The sequence below is a fragment of the Ceratotherium simum genome, chromosome 17 (assembly GCF_057802395.1).
Source record: "Ceratotherium simum simum isolate JZ-2026a chromosome 17, ASM5780239v1, whole genome shotgun sequence".
Lineage (NCBI taxonomy): Eukaryota > Metazoa > Chordata > Mammalia > Perissodactyla > Rhinocerotidae > Ceratotherium > Ceratotherium simum.
Window position 1 is genome coordinate 41,482,523 of NC_141916.1, and position 21,824 is coordinate 41,504,346.

Here is a 21,824-nt window from a genome sequence, read left to right on the forward strand (position 1 = left end):
TCCACAGAACAGAAAGTATCCCAAGAGAGAAAGAGTTCATTTTGAATATTGGCAAATCCCCTTCTGCAAAAGTAGATGTCAAGCAAGAACCTTCTTGCCCTTTTCCCCATTTCTCTTCCTTCCCTCCTGTTTCAACTGCCAGGGTCAGTAACATTGGTTGGCAAGACAGAAAGAGTGAAGGAAGCACATATGTAATGCGCTACCACAGAGTGACTGGAAAGTCCTAGAGGAATGTTGGTCTCAAACTTTCTCTCCTACTTCAGACTCCCATGCTTAAATGACTTCTACACAATTCCAAAATCTATTTCTCTCACATACATGGAAATCATGATTTATACTGTTCCTTCATTCTCTACAATTTGGTAAATTTTGATATTATTTTCTATGGTTTGATCTTTACTAGCATTTAGAAAATCATGAAGTAGGGCAAATTGAAACCTACAAAGAAAATGTAAAAAGCAAGTAAGCCTAAAAGGGCAAAGAAGACCAAAAGATAAATAGTAATAAAGCGGGATAAATGGAAACTGACTGGAGTAGACAATAGGTCCAGCTTTCCAAGCAGGACAATGAAGTATTTTTTAACTTAATTGGTACCTCATGATAGAGTCAATGAAAGCAAGATGGCTGACAGGTTGACTGACGTCACCGGCTCCAGCATCTATCTAGGGCCCCTGAGGGGATCATAAGCAGGTGTGCCATTCTGGAAGGTGTATAATGGAATAACAAGCTGTCAAGTTAAAAAGCTAGGAAGCCAGGGAAATTGCTGGGACAGGAGACTTGAAAAACATCAGGAAGATAGATCCGGAATGGACACTGAATCCAAAGATCACAGTAAAGCAATGGGCCTACATTAACAGAAGGCAGGAAACGAGCAGCACCAGAGGTTTGCCAATTTCACTAAGTAGAAACCAGGTCAGCCACCAAGACATGTGAGAGAAACAAGATAACTCTCAAACCCAGACAATTAAGTCTTCCAAGGAGTGCACGCTTGTCCTGGAGGTGTGCAAAGATTTTAGACTGGGTACGAGATCACAGATAGTTTTAAAGGAACCAGTTTTCAGATCCTCTGCTTTAATGGTACTCTTTCTATAACTGGTCTGACTGATACTCCACTCTCCTCTTTCACAGTAACTTTTCTTTCCATTTGCAAAAGAAAGGTCTACCTCTCACCCATCTCAAACTTTAAAATGGTCCAGGAACCAACAAAGAAACAATTCAATAATTCCTTTAACCAAGCCCCCAGAAACAGTTTCACATATATACTCCTCGGTGGATCTAATTGAGAGATGCATTTCCTGTATATTTTTACTTTTAATAATTATCAAGTGTTTTAATATATCTATACCATTTTTGAGCAGCTGCAGACTATTAATATAGTGATAATTCAATGACAAAGAAATATTTTAACATCATAACCTATTATCACAGAAAAATATATATAATTTTTAACTTCAATTTACTTTTTTGTTGTTGTTATTGCAGTTTACTAGGATGAATGTTATCAGTCAGTGTTCTAAAGAGAAAGAGGACCAATAGGAGATATAAAGAAATTATTTTAAGGACTTGGCTCATGTGATCATGGGGATGGCAAATTGAAATCTGTAGGGCAGTCTGGCAGGCTGGAAATTCAGGCAGGAGTTAATGTTGCAGTCTTGAGGCAGAATTTCTTCTTCAGGAAACCTCAATTATTGCTGGATGAACTGACTGGATGAATCACAACTCACATTATCAAGGGTAATCTCCTTTACTTACAGCCAGCTGATTACAGAAATCTATAAAATGCCTTCACAGCAACACCTAGATTAGTGTTCGATTGAATAACCGGGTACTATAGCCTAGCCACGTGGACATAGAAAACTAACCACCACAGTGAACAACAACAGAAGTGCAAAAATATGTTACATTAGGATTAAATTCTGTAAGAGAAGTAGGATGAAAATACTATCTCAAGGAATAAAAGGAATAATGCAATATTTTTTAATATCATGAACATCAAATCTTTTAAAAGAGTGTTTTAAAACACATTAAAATTTTTAACTTGTGATGAAAAAACTAGATGTCAACATAAAAGGATGCAAAAGTAGGTAAGTATTGATAATCAATATTCCTTTAGGGTCATGCAAGCCAAATGTTTGAAGACAAGCTCTAGGGCAACAGAGTGTAGTTGTTAACCTTATGAACTCAGTCAGACTGTACTGTACACACGTTAGCTGTGTGAATTTAGGACAATTACTTAAATAGAGTTCCTTGGTTTGGAGGTTGTTGTTTTAATATGTTATATTAATAGCACTTAGTTTATCCAGTTTGGGAGAAGATTAACTGAGATAATATTTGCAAAGCACTTAGCATTGCTAAGAGTAACCCCTCAACAAATGCTATTATTATTATTCAGCAGGTAACATTTGCAGAACATAATCCACCAAGACCTATAATGCAGGAACTCACAATAGCTGGCTTGGCCTACCAGACTCGCCTTTCTCTGGTCTTCCCTCCAGGTCAATCCCCAGTATTCTGTGGGTAGACACTAAAGGACTGATCCTTAATCCCAACCTCAGCGCATAACGTATAGGTGCTCTAGCATTGGAATCCGCAAATTTGTTAAGCATACACTGGACATTAGTTCTCTCTCTTGTACTGGATACATAGTCCAACCAGGCCTCTTCCTAATGATTGCTCCTGTTCCTTAAAAGATCTCTAATGACCATGAGTTCAAAGTCCCTTTGCTGAGCTACTCAATGATGAGAGAGCTTTCACAGTTTAAAAACAATTTTTTTCCAGCTCAAATAATTTTGTTTGTCTAGAGGAGCTGTTAATGCTTTCAGGTGGTATGCAGTAAACAATCCGTCCATTTCGACTGTAATCCTTGCAGACTGAGCGTGTGTACTTTGGTGATTCCTTTCTAGATTTTTCCTGACCTTTATCACACATATTCTTTTCCAAACTCTCGATTGTCAGCCAAAGTGCAATTCGGTCATCTTCCTGGGGCTGCATCTCCCTCACAGGTCAAATTTTCCCTCTCAAGCCTCCTACCTATAAAAATCAAAAATTATTGAACTATCCAAATATTTTCTAGAATTTTGCCTATTCATCCAAATAGACACTTTTAATCATACTAAATTATTTCTGCAAATTTAAATCTTTGCATTTTTGTCAAGCTGAGCCTCTTCAAAGAGAGAAAACACAAAATATATTACTCCTTCAGCATAATAAATTTTGATTTGATCAAAGATTTCTTTCAATTTGGTCTTCATAAGGCATGGATTTTCTGAATCAACCTTGTTCAATCTCCTATTTAAGTTTAAAAATTAAATCTTTTTTTAAAAAATCAGTTAAGTAATAACGCACTTTGAAGAAACTTCGGAGAAATGGAACAAAGAAAAAAAATACCACATTTCCATCACCCAAAGGCAACCATTGTCAACATTTTTGGATCTTTTCTCTGAGCAAAAATACAATCACCTCCCCCACATTACACACACACACACACACACTTTAAAAATAAAGGAGGAAAGCAAAAAGTAGATCCAAATGTGACTTTCTGACTTTAAATCTTTTGCAAACATTTGCACTAATTACCCAACAACCTTCATTTCCTTAGGTCACCAAAGAGAACAAGAGGTTTTCTGAGCAGGCTGAGTTGGTCTTAACCTGCCCCACTGCTAATGAAATGCCCAATCTCGTCTCTCACTTTTGCTAACAAGACAGGCCTCCTACCATTTCTGTCCTTTAGATGGCAGCATGATCTCTAACTCTTTACTGCCTTTTTTCCGAGATACACAATTCTCACAATCCAAAAGAACTTTAATGTTGAATTATCTGAGGGAGTGCTGAGAAGTTGGGGAAGTTGAGAGGGGAGGGAAGAGTCACTGAAGGTGAAGATATGGAAAATGAAGAAGCCAGAAGTTGTCTGTGGAATCAAATGTTTCCAGCCACCACCTCTATGCCAAAGACAATACACGTGGATTATCGCTGTCACTCCCACTCACTTGCAAGATTCTGAACAACAAAATTCATTAATTCACTCACTCATTCATTCAATGCATATTTATAGACTTCCTACTGTGTCCTAGATACAGTAGGGTAATAGACAATACTAGACAGGAGCACTGTGTAGTAGTAGGGTAGTGGACAGTACCAAACAAGAGTACTATCTAGTAGTGGGGTAGTAGACACTGGGATACAGAGATGAATAAAACAGATCATTCTCATTTGCTTATTCTGCCCTCATTGAGCTTATATTCTAATGTAGGAGATCAACAATTAAAAAATAAACAAGAAAAAAATTTTTGTAACCATGTGTGGTGAGGGATGTTAACTAGACTTACTGTGGTGATCATTTTGCAGTATATACAAATATTGAATATTATGTCATATACCTGAAACTAATGTTATATATAAATTATACCTCAATTAAAAAAGTAAACAAATCAGTATACAATATAAATTTAAGTAGTGATAAGGACTATGAGGAAAAATAAAGCATGGTAAAAGGATTAGAAAGGGTAAAGGGAGTGGACTTTTTTTGTGTGTGTGAGGAAGATCAGCCTTGAGCTAACATCCGATGCCAATCCTTCTCTTTTTTTGCTGAGGAAGATTGGCCCTAGGCTAACATCCATGCCCATCTTCCTCTACTTTATATGGGATGCTGCCACAGCATGGCTTGACAAGCAGTGCTTCGGTGTGCACCTGGGATCCAAACCTGCGAACCCCGGGCCACCGAAGAGCAGCACGCACACTTAACTGCTGCACCATCAGGCCGGTCCGGAGTGGACATTTTAGACACGATTATTGAGGAAGGGTTCTCTCTGGAGGTAATATTTGTGCAGAGATCTGATGAAGCAAGCAAGAGAATGAGTTACTCAATTATCTGAGGGAAAGGAAGGCAAAGGGAACAGCAATGCAAAGGCTGCTGTGTTCACACATCCTTGGCTTGTGTGAAGAAAAAGAAGTCAGTGCGGCTGGAAGAGGGTAAACAAAATGAGGAGCAGCCAGAAATGAGGCCTTATAGGGCCTTGTAGGCCAGGGAAAAGGTGCCAGGTTTCATCGTAAAGTTTATGGAAAGCCTTCTGGAAGCTTTGAACAGAGGAGTAACATGGTCTAATTTCAGTTTTAAAGAGATCACTCTAGCTACTGTATAGTGCATATCCTAGGTTTGGGGTCAGGGGACGGAATGGTGGAAGGAGAGAGGCCAGTCAGGAGGCTGTTGCAAAAGCCAGTGGCAGGATGGTGGTGGCCTGTAGTGGAGGAGGGGATAGAGAGCCAAGAGACTGAGGGAGGATTTGTTTGCTGGGAGAGGTAAGAAGGGGTGTGGCAGGGAGGGGCCAATAGTTCTGTTCTGGGTAGTTGAGTATAAGTTTTTATTAGCCGTTCTATTTCAGATATCAAGTAGGCAAATGGATACACAAATCAAAGCTCAATGGAGAGGTGAGAAGTGGAGGAAACAGGGCAATGCTGTGTATGTAGGTAGTATTTATAACCAATTAGCTGAATAAGATCACCCAAGGAGCAAGAGTGGATAAAGACCCAGGGACTGAGTCCTGGGGCACTCCAACATTTGGAAGGTCCAGCAAACTAGGAAGAAAACCCAGCAGTTAGGTATTCCAGAAGTTGGTATTTCAGTGAGGAGGAAGTGATCAATTTTATCAAAAGCTCCTGAGAGTTCAAGTAAATGAGTACCAAGAACTGACCACTGGATTTAGCAAGATGAAAGTCACTGCTGGTGCCGACAAGAGCACTCTCAGTAGAATGTGGGAAAAGGGCTGATTAGACTGAAATAGAGAATACTAGGTGAAGGACATTGAGTAGAGAAATCCTGTTGAGGAGTTTTGTTGTAAAGAGGAACAGAGAAATGAGGCAGAAACTAGAGGGAGATGAGGGTTCTAGGAAGAGCTTTTAAAGATGGGAGATATTTCAGCACACTTACGTGCTGATAGAGATGATCCAGGAGAGAGAGGGAAATGACGATTCAGGAGAAAGGGGAAGGATAATTGCAGGAGCCAGAACGAAGTGAGGAGGAAAGCCATTGCTCAAGTGGAGGAAAGGGTCTCAGAGAAGCAGGGACAGCTGCTCCAGAAAGGGAAGCATGGTAGACAGACCAGAGACTGGACCCTGCATAGATGCGGTGTAGTTCTCTTCAGATTGCTTCCATTTTCTCAATGAAATAAGAAGTTATTGGCCACGAGTGAGGAGGGGTAGGGAGTATTGAAGGTTTAATGAAAGAGGAGAAAGTGTAAAACTTCCTCTTTGGAATGGGGAAGGTGAATTGGTTAGAGAGAATAAGATTTCTAGAAAGTTCCATAGGCTTACTTGAGGTTTGAGGTCACAGAGTGAAAATGGTTCCTGTCAGCTAGATCTTCCACTGGCTCATAAACCTCAGCAAGCACAGCAGTGAGTTACTTGGCACAACCACCATGCAGCTCCACAAAGCCTGCTCTTCATAAAATGTCCTATGGGCATACCTCATTTTCTTGTGCTTCATTTTATTGAGCTTCACAGATAGTGCCTTTTTCACAAGACCTTCACCAGCAAAAAGATTATGACTCACTGAAGGCTCAGATGATGGTCAGCATTTTTTAGCAATATTTTCAATCAAGGTATGTATATTGGTTTTTTTAGACATAATGCTATTGCACACTTAGACTACAGTATAGTGTAAACATAACTTTTATATGCACTGGGAAACCAAAAAATTTGTGTACTCGCTCTCCTGCGATATTCGCTTTACTGCACTGGTCTGGAACCAAACCCGCAATATTTCTGAGGCATGCCTTTAATATCATCCACCCAGTCTCCAAGAGGCCTTAGAATTATCTTCAATGCCTTTCTCTTCTTAGTTTCCTTGTTCCTCTATATCTAAGGAATTGCCACGAATTTCTATCAATTCCACCCCCATATTGTCTTTCAAATTTAACTTTAGAATCACTACCTTCATTCATGCTGTTGGTTCTCCTTAAATCTATTTTCTACAGTAACTTATTTTCTTTAAGAAGGGTCCGATATTAGTCCCTGCTCAAAAACTTAATTTATCCCTAATAAAGTCTAAACTCCTTAGCACAGAATTCGTATTCTTCCTCCATTGATCACAGTAGATTTTTCCAGTTCTTACCTCCCCTTACTCCCACTCATGGTTGCATAGAATCTCAAACTTACAGAATGAAAATGGTATTTTTCACTTTTAAGTGCTTCCTCCTACTTTCCCCCATGAGGACACTCTGGTACTTACCAATATCCATGGGAACGTCTACAGTCCCCAGCTCCCTTTGCAGTAAGAATAGAGCCAAGTGACTGGTTCTGCTTATGACATGTATCACTTCTAGACTGAAGCAGTTGAGAGCCAAGTGCCTCTTCTCCCTCTCTCCTCCCCTGCCAGTCACCTTAGAGGGCACATGTTCCAAGTGGCATAGCTACAAGATGGAGGAAGACTGCCTGACCCATAACAGACTTTTAGTGAGTGAGAAATAAACATTTTGTCATGCCATTAGTATTTGAGATATGCCTAATAAAGCAGCCAGCATTACTTATTCCAGTGCGCTACCCCTCTGCCTTTGTTTATACAGATGTCTTTGCTAAAATCCTTTTTTCCTCTTCCCATACATGATTTCTGGCTATGGAAATCCTCTCATCCTTAAAGGTAATATTTCCCCAACACTGGCATGTAGATTGCCTGGTCCATGATGAAATTGTACCTAAGTCAAGGAGGGAGAGGAGAAAAATGACAATGTAGTGAGATTCCATAAAAGCAAATATATTGAATTTAAAGCACTGTCCTTGGGCTGAGATAACTCTTTTCATCTTCAAGTGCCTTCTTTTACAAAATAATGGTAATATTAGATGGCAGAAGGAGTTCCCCTACCCCTCATCATTTGGCAAAATAAAGTCAGGCACCTCTGTTTTGTTTCCAACGTTGTTTTCTAGAAGTTATCACTTTATAACATTCCCAAGTCTGGCAACTACTATTTTAAAGCGTAAGTCAACTTGGCCAGGAAGCCTTCCATTATCCCCCCAGACCCAAAGTGACCTCTGATGTCATTTATTTTGATTTGAGCCTTCAGCCTTTGAGTATATATCTCTCCTCCTGGAGAGAAAATCCCTTCAGTGATCAACAAAGTGATCCTTGGTCATTATCCATACCAAGAATAATGAGAAAACTGAGATCTAGAGAAATGAAATTACTTGGAAATTAGAATTTCTAACATTTACTGAGTGCCAGACATTCTTCTAAGCATTTCACATATATGTACTCACTTCAACCTCACAACAAACCTATCCAGTAGGTTACCATCACCCATACCCACTTTGCAGAAAGATTCTGCAACCTGCCCCAGGTCATACACATAGGAAGTGGTCACTTTCAGGTTAGACTCTCAGTAACCTGGCTCCAGAGCCCACACAGGTAACATCTACTCTCCAGGTGAAATGGGAATGTGACTTTTAAAAACACAAACCAGGTCTCTTAGGACTCTGCTAGCATTCTTCTATAGAAGACCATGGTTGTGAAATCACTTTTTCTTCAACCTATTTTTTTAAAGTATTTATCATTTAAAGTAACTTTATCAGAGGATTCAGCCCCTTTTGTAATGTCCAATCAGTACTTCAGCATAATTTTTTCAGATTTCTCATCCCACATTCTAATTTTCTACATACATCTGTTTAGCTGTAAGGTGTTCCTATTTCTATGTGTATTTCTTTTCCACCTATTCCCCCAGAAAGAAAGTAAATTAAATTAAGTCATCGAACATTGTTCAGGCAACTGTGACAGAAACTCAATAAGGTAGGAAATAAGCCAATAACATCCAGCTTCCTTTCATTAAGATTTTCAATACCTATTTGGTCAGGCTTAAATAAAACTGGATTCATCTGAGAGCCCTACATTTTAAATGCAGTAGGTACCCCCACAGGTTGAATCCTTTGGATGGCAGGGGTGCCATGTCACACTTTAGAAGTATGGAGAGAATTTTGGCCTTCGAAGACTAGGAAAATATAGATGCTACAAAAAAAATCAAGAACAGAGTGGCTGTCCTGTCAAAGAAGCCCAAGTTATTTTATTTTAAGGGGGTTTCATATTTTATTTGCCTGAGGAACCCCTCTCAGAAATCACAGGAAAATTCTATCATTGGACAGCCCTAATATGACATCATTTCCCTAAATATGGATCAGCGTGGCCAATATGTACCAAAAATATATTTTATTAGAAGAAAAAAATTAGCAAATGTTTATAGAAGGCGTAAATTACCTCAATTTACACACTTTCTCAATGGCAATGTAGTAAACATCCCTACTCCCCCATGTCAGTGACAGTCCCAAGATGAAGACTCATTTTACACCAGAGCGTGCGCTTGACTCTCTGCCAGCAGACTCTTGCCAAAAGCTCGCTTGCCTCCTCCTCCACATTCTTCTTCCAGTGACCCATTCTGCAGCACCAATGACTCACCCTGGGGCTAGCAAAGGAGGTGCCTCTGAACCCTCCTATTCTCCATCCAGGAGGACAACTGTGACAGCTGAGCCCATAATTTTAACAATGAAGCAGGTCTCTCCTGTAGACCTATTAGCTCTGTTCACATATCAGCTGCCCCTGAATGCCAGAGACTCACATGGAATTTGGGACCTGGCGTCTTCTCCCACAGTACACATCACCTCTCCTTTGAAAGATTCCCCCTGCCCCCAGCTACAGAAGATCCTAAACTATTCATAATTTGCAGAGACGATGACAGACCTCACCACAACCCAAGTAGCCTTCCTGCCACTGGATGAGATTGTTGAACATCTCTTCAATAAGAAATACGTTTTTACACTGACTAGGGAGTTGGGGCAGGCTGTCACACACTTTTACAGAAAGACAAAATATCATATTGCCATATTAAGGTGACATTCTACTAACGTATATATGTTACTAATTTTTGAAAGGTCTTTTTATTTTTATCAAAGTCACCATCTACATTGATGTCAACCTAGCATGTAAATAAAGCAACAACTTCTAGAAATACATGGGGAAATTCCCAGAAATACATACATACAGTATTCTACACAGACACACAGTAAATATAACTAAAAACAGATAATATGTCATTTTTCAGTCATCAAGAAGCATTTACAAAATTCAACTATATAGTAAGTAAAAAAGAAAACATCATAAAGTGCAAAGTTCAAAAAACATTCCAGGCCTTCGTTGTTGATCATAGTACAATAAACGTAGAAATTAATAACTAAAGTATAAACAAAAAAAGACTTGTCTATTTAAAAGAATCCTCCTGAATAACTTTCAGGTGATGATAATGCTTTTAATTATAATTTCAGAAGGTCTTTTGGTATGCACTTTTGAGGTTAAAGCCTACATTTCAGATGTAAACTTTTCAATGCCAACATTACTTACTATTTGCAAAGAAATATCACCATGGCTAGCCATAGACTTTCCCATGGTTTAATTATTTCTGCTAAAATTAGTTTGGTTTCCATAGAAATCGCAAACAGCTGACCCTTTAGAACAGCCTGAAAGGGATATATTATTGCAGACTTTAGGACACATCCGGGGCGAAGTCTAAAATATAAAATCAGACCCTGTGGTAAGTTCTATTACAAATTTATGACCTCTTTAAAGTGTGTGTTTAAAAGATGATGAATCCCCAACTTGAGCAACTTTACACTAACTCAAACCATTTCTCCCAAATGGAATTAAGATCAATAAAACTGCCTCCAACTTAGTCTAAGATAATTTTCCTAAAGCATGCTCTTCTAAGAGCAAAGAAACTCATTTAGCTGTTAATTAAATCTGTCCCCCAAAGACGAAGCAAAGAACATGAAGCTACAATTCTAAATATACCCTCCACGTACTTCTCAACACCTAAAATATGTTAACATTTGTAAAAGACATGTTTACATAGAATCAACTAAAAATACAGAAGTATCCCTTATTCTTATTCTGAACAGGCCTCCAGAATTAAAAATAAGAGGAACCATGACACACTAAAAAAAAAAAAAAGGAAGAAAACTATATGATTTAAGGGTCAAATAAAATTATTCCATGGGCACTTAAAAACTCAGGCATTTTCAACAGGCTGAGAGATTATTTTACATAAAGGAAAACATGTGTTATCCATACAAATCTTTTCATTAAACCCCAAAGCCCCATCTATTTGCTGGTTATAAAAATTCTACATATGGAGAGAAGGTTTAAAACCACGGAACTTGAAATTCAATGTATGCACACATAGTCGTATGCACATAATTTCCCGGGTGTATAACTTTAAGCAGCATGTAAAATGCCTTTGTGGGTCTTGTTCTGTTTTGCTTTTTTCGATGTTAAGTGATCTGAGTTTCACAGCAACAGTTTCGTGCATAGGTTTATACTTTAACAGGATTTCTTATTTTCTCTGGCCACACACAGTTGGAGGAAATTTAATTTGGTCCTAAGAGTCTAAGCTTGACACTAGCACTTTTATTTACTCCTCAAATAAATTGCATCACCAAAAATTTAATCATCTGTCGATCCCTCTATATCAAGGGATTGGGCCCCTTAATAGAGACTACGTGGCAAGAGGGAAAGACCCAGAGGACTTGAAATCAAGTAGCTTTACCACCTAGCAAGTGGCTTTGTGATTTAAGACTCCTAATGATATTAAATGATACCCTTTCGGTATTAAATGAGGATAAAGAGTCCTTCCTGTCTACCCTACAGGGTTGTTGTAGGAAAAGATATGAGAAAATTAGTGTTCAACACTCCAGTAGCACAGGATCTCTGCTAGGCACTGGGGAAGCAATGATGAATAAGACATGGGCCCTGCCTTGTAGATTTGTAAGAGCTTCCTAAATTGCAAAGCACAACGTACATGAAGGGCATCATCATGGACCATTTGTCCCCATACAAGGGTAACATCCCTCCCCCGACAGTCATGGAATTTGATTCACTGTTCGGATCACTCACTCTTCCTTGAAAGGCTTTTCTCCAGAATTTCCCAGGGCTCACTGCCTCATCCCCCCAACCTCTCACCTCCCAGCACTCCTACCCCTCTCCAAGGTCTCCACCTGGACCACACTGTCTCAACGAAGCAGCCCCAGACACTCAGTTATTTTGTTAACTTTTAATTTAATAATCTAATATAAATTGTTTACATAAGTTTAATACCTTAAATAACTATTTTATTAATTATTTTTGTAACTGTAGATGTAGGGGTTTTGTCTGTGTTTTGCAATGGAATCCTATTGTTTTAATTCGTGCATGTTTAAGACGTTATCATTTGCGTGTGTGTGTGTGTGTGTGAGGAAGATCATCCCTGAGCTAACATCTGATGCCAATCCTCCTCTTTCTTTTGCTGAGGAAGATTGGTCCTGGGCTAACATCCGTGCCCATCTTCCTCTACTTTACATGGGACGCCGCCACAGCATGGCTTGACAAGCGGTGCGTCAGTGCGTGCCCGGGATCTGAACCTGCAAACCCAGGGCCGCTGAAGCCGAGCCCGCGCGCTTAACTGCTACGCCACCAGGCTGGCCCCTAAGCCGTTACCATTTTTATTTAACTTTTTATTGGGGAAGTTTTCAAACACACACAACAGTAGAGCAAAGAGGCTAATGAAGCCTCAGCTACTTGTCACTCTGCTTCAACACTTAACACATCGCTTCCTCGTTTCAGCTGCAACTCCTTCCTGATGCCTCTGGCCCAGTTCTGGATTATTGTGAAGCAAATCTCAGACATTTTTTCACCATAATAGCTCTGTATACCTTACCATAATACATCTGTATATATCTCTAAATGGTAAAGGTTCCTTTTTTGTAACAAAATCACAATTACATCATCATACCTAAACCTGACACTCTTATTTAAAATTACAAACCCCCAGCACATCCTCTTTCCCTATTTGATTTTTCTCTATTGCCTTATCACTGTCTGACTTACTATATATTTTACTTATTTATTCATTGACTGTCTCACCCACTAGAACGTAAGTGCTCTGAAAGCAGGTACTTTTGGCTGTTTTGTTCCCTGCTGTATCCCCAGTATATAGAAATGTGCCAAACACATTGAAGGCCACCAATAATTTGTTTCTGAATAAATGAATTCATCGAAGTCAAAAGAACAGAGTGGATTCCATGTGATGAAGTTAGGGCAAGACCCTATCCTGGCCATAAATGTCAGCTAAGCTTTTGACAGGAGCAAGATAGCAGACTATGCAAATTTGCTCTTTCCAAGAAAACCTGAAGTCCTGTATTCCTAGGTAATTGCTCAATGGCGTAGTCAGATAACAAGATAGGAATGTTAAAACAAACAAAAAAGGAACCTAAGAATTATTACCACCTTGACAGAAAGCCATTTTACTTCGTACAGAAGTTCTTAGTCCCTGGGAACGCTGAGGAGCAGAAAGTGATTTCCACAACCTGAATTTGTGGAATTTATTAATCTATTAACAGTTTGTTAATTTGTCAATTTATTAACAGTCTAGGAACAGGCACAGAAGTTCCTGATCCTATTGTGAATTAATGTAAGAATAACAGCTAATGTTTGTAGAGCACTTACTATGCACTAGGCATCTTCTAAGTGCTTTATTCATATTCACTCATTTGACCTTCATAATGACTCTACAATGTAGGTACAATTATCCAGTTTGCAAATGAGGTTGCATGAAGCACAGAGTAAGAACTCTACATAGCAGAGCAGTTAAGAGTACATTCAATGTCCTCCAGCTGGTAAGCTGTGAGGGCCCATGCAGTGCTGGTAAGTGAGGGCTCAGATGCAGACCTGAACCTAGGAGGTCTGGGTCCAGAGTCCGCATCTGAACCCCAGTGCTACCCCCAAAATATCGCACACCTGTGAGCCGCCAGGCTGCATTCTCTATGAGGATACCAGTAGTGGAGCAGCTAAGGGCAAATCCTTGGGAATCAATTCAAGCTGGATTAATATCCCAGCTCTACTGGTTATAGGACCTTCAGCAAATTAATTAACCTGAGATTCAATGTCTTCATTTCTAAAATAAGGTAAAAGTGTGAAATGAGAGCATCTATGTAATGCATTTAGCACAATTTCTGGCATTTTGTAGCAGTCAATGCGGCATAATGATTAAGAGCTGTCTGTGGAGTCAGACTGCCCAGGCTGGACTCCCAGCAATGCCATTGACTCTGTGATCTCGGGCAAATTTTTTAAGCTCTCTTTACTTCTATTTCCTCATCTATAAAATGGGGAAAATATGAGTACCTACCTCATAGAGTTTTGATGACTAAGAGCATTACTCCCTATCACATGCTTAGAACAGCACCTAACACACTAAATTCTAAATAAGCGGGCCGGCCCCGTGGCTTAGCGGTTAAGTGCGTGCGCTCTGCTACTGGCGGCCTGGGTTCGGATCCCGGGCTCGCACCGACGCACCGCTTCTCTGGCCATGCTGAGGCCATGTCCCACATACAGCAACTAGAAGGATGTGCAACTATGACATACAAGTATCCACTGGGGCTTTGGGGAAGGAAAAAAAAAAGGAGGAGGATTGGCAATAGATGTTAGCTCAGAGCCAGTCTTCCACAGCAAAAAGAGGAGGATCAGCATGGATGTTAGCTCAGGGCTGACCTCCCTCACAAAAATAAAAAAAAATTCTAAATAAGCGTTAATTATTTGTTAATTTTCACTACCCACGTCATTCCTCCCTTTTCCCAATATATTTCCAAACCAGCTTTCCATATTCCACACACTCAGATGTTATACACTTAACAGGATATTAAATAACATTTCCACTGAGATCCCTAAGAAATAACAATTGTAAAACTTCAAAAAAAAAGGTGCCAGGTGATCATACCCAAAATTTACAAATGCAAAGCCTCAGAATTGGTTTCCCATGAGAAAGAGAGCCAGCTTTCAACATCTGTCAGGCCTGGAGAGAGTGAAGCGATCCAGTCACAGAAGTCTCTTACCCTCTAATGGGATCCAAACTGCATCTAGAGAGTGGGGGATGATGGAGAAGAACGTGACCTTGCTTTCCCTTTAGAGATCACTCGTTCCTTCCCACCTGCTCCAGACCAAGCTATGGAAGAGAAAGGAGCCTATAGGAGACTCTGGCTATAGGGTGGATGAGGAAGAGTCTTATCTTTGAATGAAGACTGAAATGTTAATGAATAGGTTGAACCGAACACTTGTAAATACAGAATTGGGACTGTGCATATGCAACCTCAAGTAGGAGAGTCAATTTACTAAGAGCAAGCAGAAAAGTCATGGGCCTGCTAGGTTTCTCATCCCGAGGCAAGGGTATTTTACCCCACTGAACAAATTATACAGGGTCAATAGGAGACAAAAATAAATCTGTGTTTAGTTGACATCTTACATATTTTGCTTATTCGACATACAAGATATCTTTAGGTAGCATTTGCCTCCTGTGCCCCAGCTCCCCTGCATCTGGTTTAGGAATGCCCCGGTAACCCTACCCCTACCTGCATGCTCTCAACCTCCCATCTCCACCTAACCACAGCAGATCTCAGGTTCAGCTTATACCACGTCCACCATAAAGCTCTAGCCACCTCCCCCACTGTTCCAGCACAGGTCATATGCACATGCCTCATTGACTGCACATATCCATCCCTCTGCTTACAAGGTCCTTTCCCCTCTTCTGCATCTGGTGAACATCTGCAAGACATCCTCAACAAGGGCATCACCCTAGTGGACACTTTCCCAGTCTTCCTCAGATACATTTACCTTTGCCTCCCAGTGGCATGTTGTATGTACCCCATTACATACTTTTTATACTGCATTGGGTTGTGTGACCACTTCACTGGGCTGAAGGATCCATGAGGGCAGCGTCTTCTTCATGCAGGTAGGCTCATTAACTAGCACTGAAAAGATTCAATCTGCGTGGACTGAATTCAAACAAGGCATTTTGTTTTATTCGTAATGTTTAAGTGGTTCTTTTCATAATCTTTCCAGTCATTTTTCCTCCTTTAAAATTTCATATTTGATATAAATCAAATATTTCCAAGTACAACATCATAACGGTTGATTTCTGGATGAAAGAAAATCTTCTAAAAATGAAGATCTTTTAGAAGAGTCAGATAGCAGTGAAGAGTTCCATTTCAGAAGACTCTCTCATCCATTTCTTTTCTCATGGTTGTTCGGGAAAAGCTCCACCAACAAGGAGCTCATGCCAACGAGAGCCTGATGTGATGGTCCTTTCCATTTGGAAGGCAGCATGTGTTTCCCCTTCCTCTCAGACTTTTGTCCAGAAGCAACAAAGCAGACTGCCTTTAGATACAGAAAATTTTCTCTGGCTTGTGTTGGGGCTCCCTGCACAGACTTCCCTTTCATCTGCCTTCAGAGCATTTTCCTGTCTGGCCTTAAAAACTCCTGGAGATACTTCATAAGACTCAACAGATGGAGGCAAGGTCAGCACATTCCAACCTGATTGAAGAAAGAGAACAGATGATGTGCACATTTTTTCAAGGCCACATGTACCTTTTGTTTGCTTAAGGGGTTACCAACTAGGAGAAGTTGAACCTTTACTAAAAGTGAAGAGTTTCAATAAGTCCTGCTAATAGTCAACTGATTAACTCCTACTTTGAAAGGAACTCAAGACACTGCAACCTACATGGTACTTACACTTGTTTTGTCGTTGTGGGAAAACATAATAATCACTAAGCACAGTTGTATTGGAGAAACAAATATCATTTCAAGGGAATATTCAACACAACTAAGCAATTTCTATATCCTGAGCATGACAAAACATTTTACATGTTCAATCCAGTTCAATTAATTCCATACGAGGAAAATTCTAACCGGTGTTCAAAGTTAAGTAACTAAATTCACTCTTTTCCCATGTCTACCATCTTATTATGCAAGTGGTATCTGAATGGGCACTGATTGCACTAGAGATAGAAACTTGGGGTTGCGGAGAGGATAAAAGGCCAGAAGGTAGAGGATGGGGATTAGACAGTGACAGACATTGTTGGTTGTTTGCTACATGGTAAGTACTCAATAAATGCTTTCTGAATCTATGTTCTATATGCAGATTCAGTGATATAGTAGTGAATGATCTTAATTACCACAGAATACTCAAGCCCAGGAGTTTTATTATTGTCAGATATACCAAAACACTGCATAAATGACTATAAACATAAGATGAAAGATAACTCCATTACCAGGACATCAATTACTGGTTCACATATCACCCCCAAGGCCCAGTGCCAAGGCTTTGGGCACATTTACAAGTCCCTGATTATGTAGTCAAAATTATCAGAAGTTGTAGCATGACTGAATGGTGTGGCCCCTTTTGCTAGTTATCAAAAGAAAGCAGCATTACAGCCTCCTAGTTCAAACCAGTATGCAGAGATATTTACTTCTTCGCTATACTTCCCAAAACTCAACAGGGTTGCAGGAAGAAGAGGAAAGTAGACTCCTACACTGACCAATTACCTGGTTTTCTACTCCAACAAGTAGAGCAGAGAGAGAGTTTCTACAAGGTACCCTCTGGCTGGTAAAGAGGGGTCATAAAGTATGAGGGGGTTATCTAGATGTTCTATACTAAGACTAGCAGTGATAAATCACTATCTACAGCATGCTTATGACTCTCACTCAAAGCCCTCAGTTGTTCTCTCGAGAGAGAGAGGTTCATCTAAAATGCCCTAACTACAGCTCCCATAAAAGCTCCAGCGGCCAGAAGAACAAAATTAAAATGAACCTAGGACTTGAATTTCATTTCTTTCTCTAAAGGCACAAAGTATATCATTGGAGTTATTAATTCAGTACAACGGGGGTGGGTATCAGCTTTGTTTCACCTCTAAAGTAAATCCTTGGCAAGGTGACTTCTGTTACAAATTCCATGGGGCAGGTAACTCTCTAAGAACTTTTTCTGAACCTTACAAATGTAACTGCCACTTATCTTGCTCCTCGCCACTTTCTCCCTTACTCTTAATAATCTCTCATTACACTCATGTAATTATGGCCACCTCAGAGCATGTTACTAACTCCCTACAGTCCCAAGTAAGACATAAATTCCCCCCACATTTCCAGGGCAAAGCCCCACTTTCCCTTCACTTAGGGAACCCCCTTCCAGAACAGATGCCTTCCAGTATGGCTGATAAGGCAAGGACATGTAATGCATTAAAAGATGTTTTCAACACTACATCAATGGGATGTCTTTGATCTATAATAAAAGATCATATGGGGGCTGATCCCGTGGCCTAGTGGTTAAGTTTGGTGTGCTCTGCTTTGGTGGCCTGGATTTGGTTCCCAGACACAGACCTACACTGCTCGTCAGTGGCCACGCTGTGGCAGTGACCCACACACAAAACAGAGGAAGACTGGCATAGATGTTAGCTCACAGTGAATCTTCCTCAGCAAAAAAAAAAAGATCATATGGAAATCAATCTGTATGATTGGGAGTTGTGTTTACTGTAAGGTTTTTTGGGAGACCTAGCACATTTCACGCAGCAATTGTGAACAGAAGTCCAATCCATTAACCCTAGACTAATGCCAGTTGGGAAGCCAAGTGAGAAAACACAGAGGCAGAGACTTTTGAAATAGCATTTCAGCAAGAAGCTCTATTTCCTCTTCCTTCCCCTCCCAATAGATAAATATGGAGAGGAGAAGGGAAGGGAAGGGAAGGGAAGGGAAGGGAAGGGAAGGGAAGGGAAGGAAAGGGAAGGAAGGAAAGGAGGGTGGGAGGGAGGGAAACGAAAGGAAAGGAGAGGGAGGAAGGGAGGAGAAATAAACACAAAGAGCAGAGTGTTAGAGAATGGAAAAGGAAAGAGAGAATCTCTACAGTGTTAAAGGTGGGGGAAGAACTCTGTGGTTGTAGAATGCCTCTTGGATGCTGAAGACTTGATCAGCAGAATAGTGGATAATAAGAAGACTCCTTATGGAACCTGGTGGTAGAAACTGTCTCTGGAGCTACCCCATCTTGACATGGCTTGCTCAGCTGTGTGAATCTGTGATCTGGGAAGTGAGTTCCAGTGGGATGCTTTGACTTTCTGAATCAGCTGCCAGTGCCTCTGCTCAAGGTGAGTTGAGGACACCTAGTTGTTACTGCTGCACCCTGGGAGTCCCTTTTTGACAGGTACATATTATTTACTGCTACAGTTAATGATCCTCCAAGCACTATCTCAGCATCCTAATTATGCATCCACTTCTGGGCATTTCTAACAAAAGCCCTTCTCACGTTCACCTTATAGGTTTGCAAAGGCCAACTGATATTTATTATATATATCTTACTTCTAGGAATATCTTCCCACTTTATAATCATAATACACAGTGGTCAATGCTCCGAGGTCCCTTCAAAACAAAGATGGGGTCATTATACGGTTTAGGGGATAGGAAAGAGAAGGCACCAGTAAGTGCCCTTCTTCATTACATTACAAAAAAATCCCCTTTAAGATGACCATGGGATAAATGCCTTTTTGTTCTTAAAAGCAGGAACGTTTATATTTATCCTTGAGGAATTGGATTGCTTTTATCCAATAGACACTCTGAATTGTGTATCTGATCAAGTTTTCCTCTTTGCATTTTGATTGGATAAAAGGCACAAAACCTCAAGGGAATGGGAAGACAAATCACAGACTGGGAGAAAATATTTGCCCAAGACACATCTGACAAAGGACTATTATCCAAAACATACACAGAGCTCTCAAAACATAACAACAAGTAAATGAAGAACCCAATTTAAAAATGGGTAAAAGAAGTGAACAGACAACTCACCTAAGAAGACAAACAAACGGCAAATAATCATATGAAAAAGATGTCCAACATCAAATGTCATTAGGAAATTGAAAATTAAAACAACAACGAGATACCGCTACACAACCAGTCCAAAACACTGACAGCATGAAATGCAGGTGAGGATGTAGAGCGATGGGAACTCTCATTCATTGCTCTTGGGAATGTAAAATGGTAAGATCACTGTGAAAGACAGTTCATCAGTTTCTTATATATTTTTTTCCATCAGTTTCTTACAAAATTAAACATACTCTTACCATACTCTCCAGCAATCACATTCCTTGGTATTTACCCAAAGGAGCTGAAAACTTATGTCCGCCCAAAAACCTGCACACAGATGTTGACAGCAGCTTTATTCACAATTGCCAAAACTTGGAAGCAACCAAGACGTCCCTCAGTAGGTGAATGGATAAATAACCTGTGATCCATCTAGACAATGGAATATTAATCAGCACTAAAGAGAAATAAGCTATCAAGTCATGAAAAGACATGGAGGAAACTAAATTGCATTTATTACTAAGGGAAAGAAGTCAATCTAGAAAGGCGGCATACATACTGTGTGATTCCAACTATATGACATTCTGGAAAAGGCAAAACTATGGAGACAGTAAAAAGATCAGTGGTTGCCAGGAGTTAGGGAGGAGGAGGGTCAATACAATTAAAATTAATTTATTTATTAAGTTAATTTATTAATTTATTAAAATAAAATTTATTTTAGTTTGGTAAACATACGTTCTCTTTAACATGAAAAGAAAACCAAATAACAAGGAAAACACATCAGGAATTCTAAATTATATAGCAAAGAAAGCCCTGCCCTGGCTTTCTACGCTTTCTGATAGCTATTGACCTAGCACATCTTACTACACATCCTGTGTAGTGATCACCTCCTGAATGTGGGACGACCAGGTGATGTGATGGTAAGATCCTCCTACCTCAACTTCTCCTGAAGTAAGGACTTTACTTCCTCCTTGACTGACTGTATTGTTCGTCCTCTGCCCCAGGCTGCTGAGGGAGTGTTCCTCCCCAACTGTCTGCCATACCCATCACCCTGGGACAGTACATGCCACAGGGTTCTTGCTACAAGCATGTCCACTGCCTACTTACTTAGACCTATCCCACACTGGTTTTTTAATATATAATTTTGATATAATTTCAAACTTTAAAAAATTGCAAGAAATTCTATACAACTTTCAATCAGATTCCACAATTACTATCATTTGCTTCTTTGTCTCTCTCTCTCTCTCTGTGTATGTGTGTATTTCATGAATCGTTTGAGAATAAGTTGAGACATCATGCCCCTTTATGATCTATTTCCTAATAAAGATTTTGTCTTTCATAACCTCAGTACAGTTATCAAAATCAGGATTTTAACATTGATTCAGTAGAAGTATATAATATATATTCTATATATATTTGAGACAGAGACAGATACAGAGAGAGAGAGAGAGAGACTTGTCCAGAGAGAGAGAGAGGGAGACAGAGAGACTTGTCCAGAGACCAGGATCACAAATTGCTGTTAGCTGTCGTGACGCTTTGAGATTCTTTAATCTGGAACAGTTCTGTAATATTTGTCTTTTATGACCTTCATATTTTTGAAGAATGCAGGCCAGTTATTATGTAGAAGGTTCCTCAATTTGGGTTTGTCTGATGTTGCATTAATCATGATGTTTCTTCATGGTCCTCCTCAGTGCATCATATCAGGAGGCACATGATACTATTTGTCCCAATATTGGTGATGTTAACTTTGATCAAGGCAATGTTTCCCAGGTTTCTCCACCATAAGATTATTACTTTGCCCTTTCTAATTAATTAGTAATTTTTGAGAACATACTTTGAGACTATGTAAATAAGCAATGCCTCATCAAACTCTCATCATTAGTTTTAGCAGGCATTGATTATTTTTTCCTGAACCAATAATTAAAATGATGGTAGCTATCCTTATTTACTAGTTGGCAAATATTATAATGAAAATCTTTTCCTTCTTTCCCATTTATTTATATCTGTATGACTAACAGATCTTTATCTCATTTAATGGATTATATCTGTTATTATCATTATTTATTCTGATGCTCCAATTGTCCCAGTTTTGACTAATGGGAGTCACTCAAGCTGGAGTCTATGTCTTTCTGACGTGTTTCCATCATTCATTGAGTAC

The 21,824-nt window shown here is 39.7% G+C and overlaps 1 long non-coding RNA gene across 1 annotated transcript in view; it reads right to left on the minus strand.

Moving 5' to 3' along the window:
- Positions 1-17,086, minus strand: part of LOC147914783 (uncharacterized) — a 263,718-nt gene extending 246,632 nt beyond the window's left edge. Inside the window, exon 1 of the long non-coding RNA XR_015554984.1 lies at positions 15,704-17,086. This is a non-coding gene — a long non-coding RNA (uncharacterized LOC147914783). The remainder of the gene's footprint in view (positions 1-15,703) is intronic.
- Between the last annotated feature and the right edge of the window lie 4,738 nt (positions 17,087-21,824).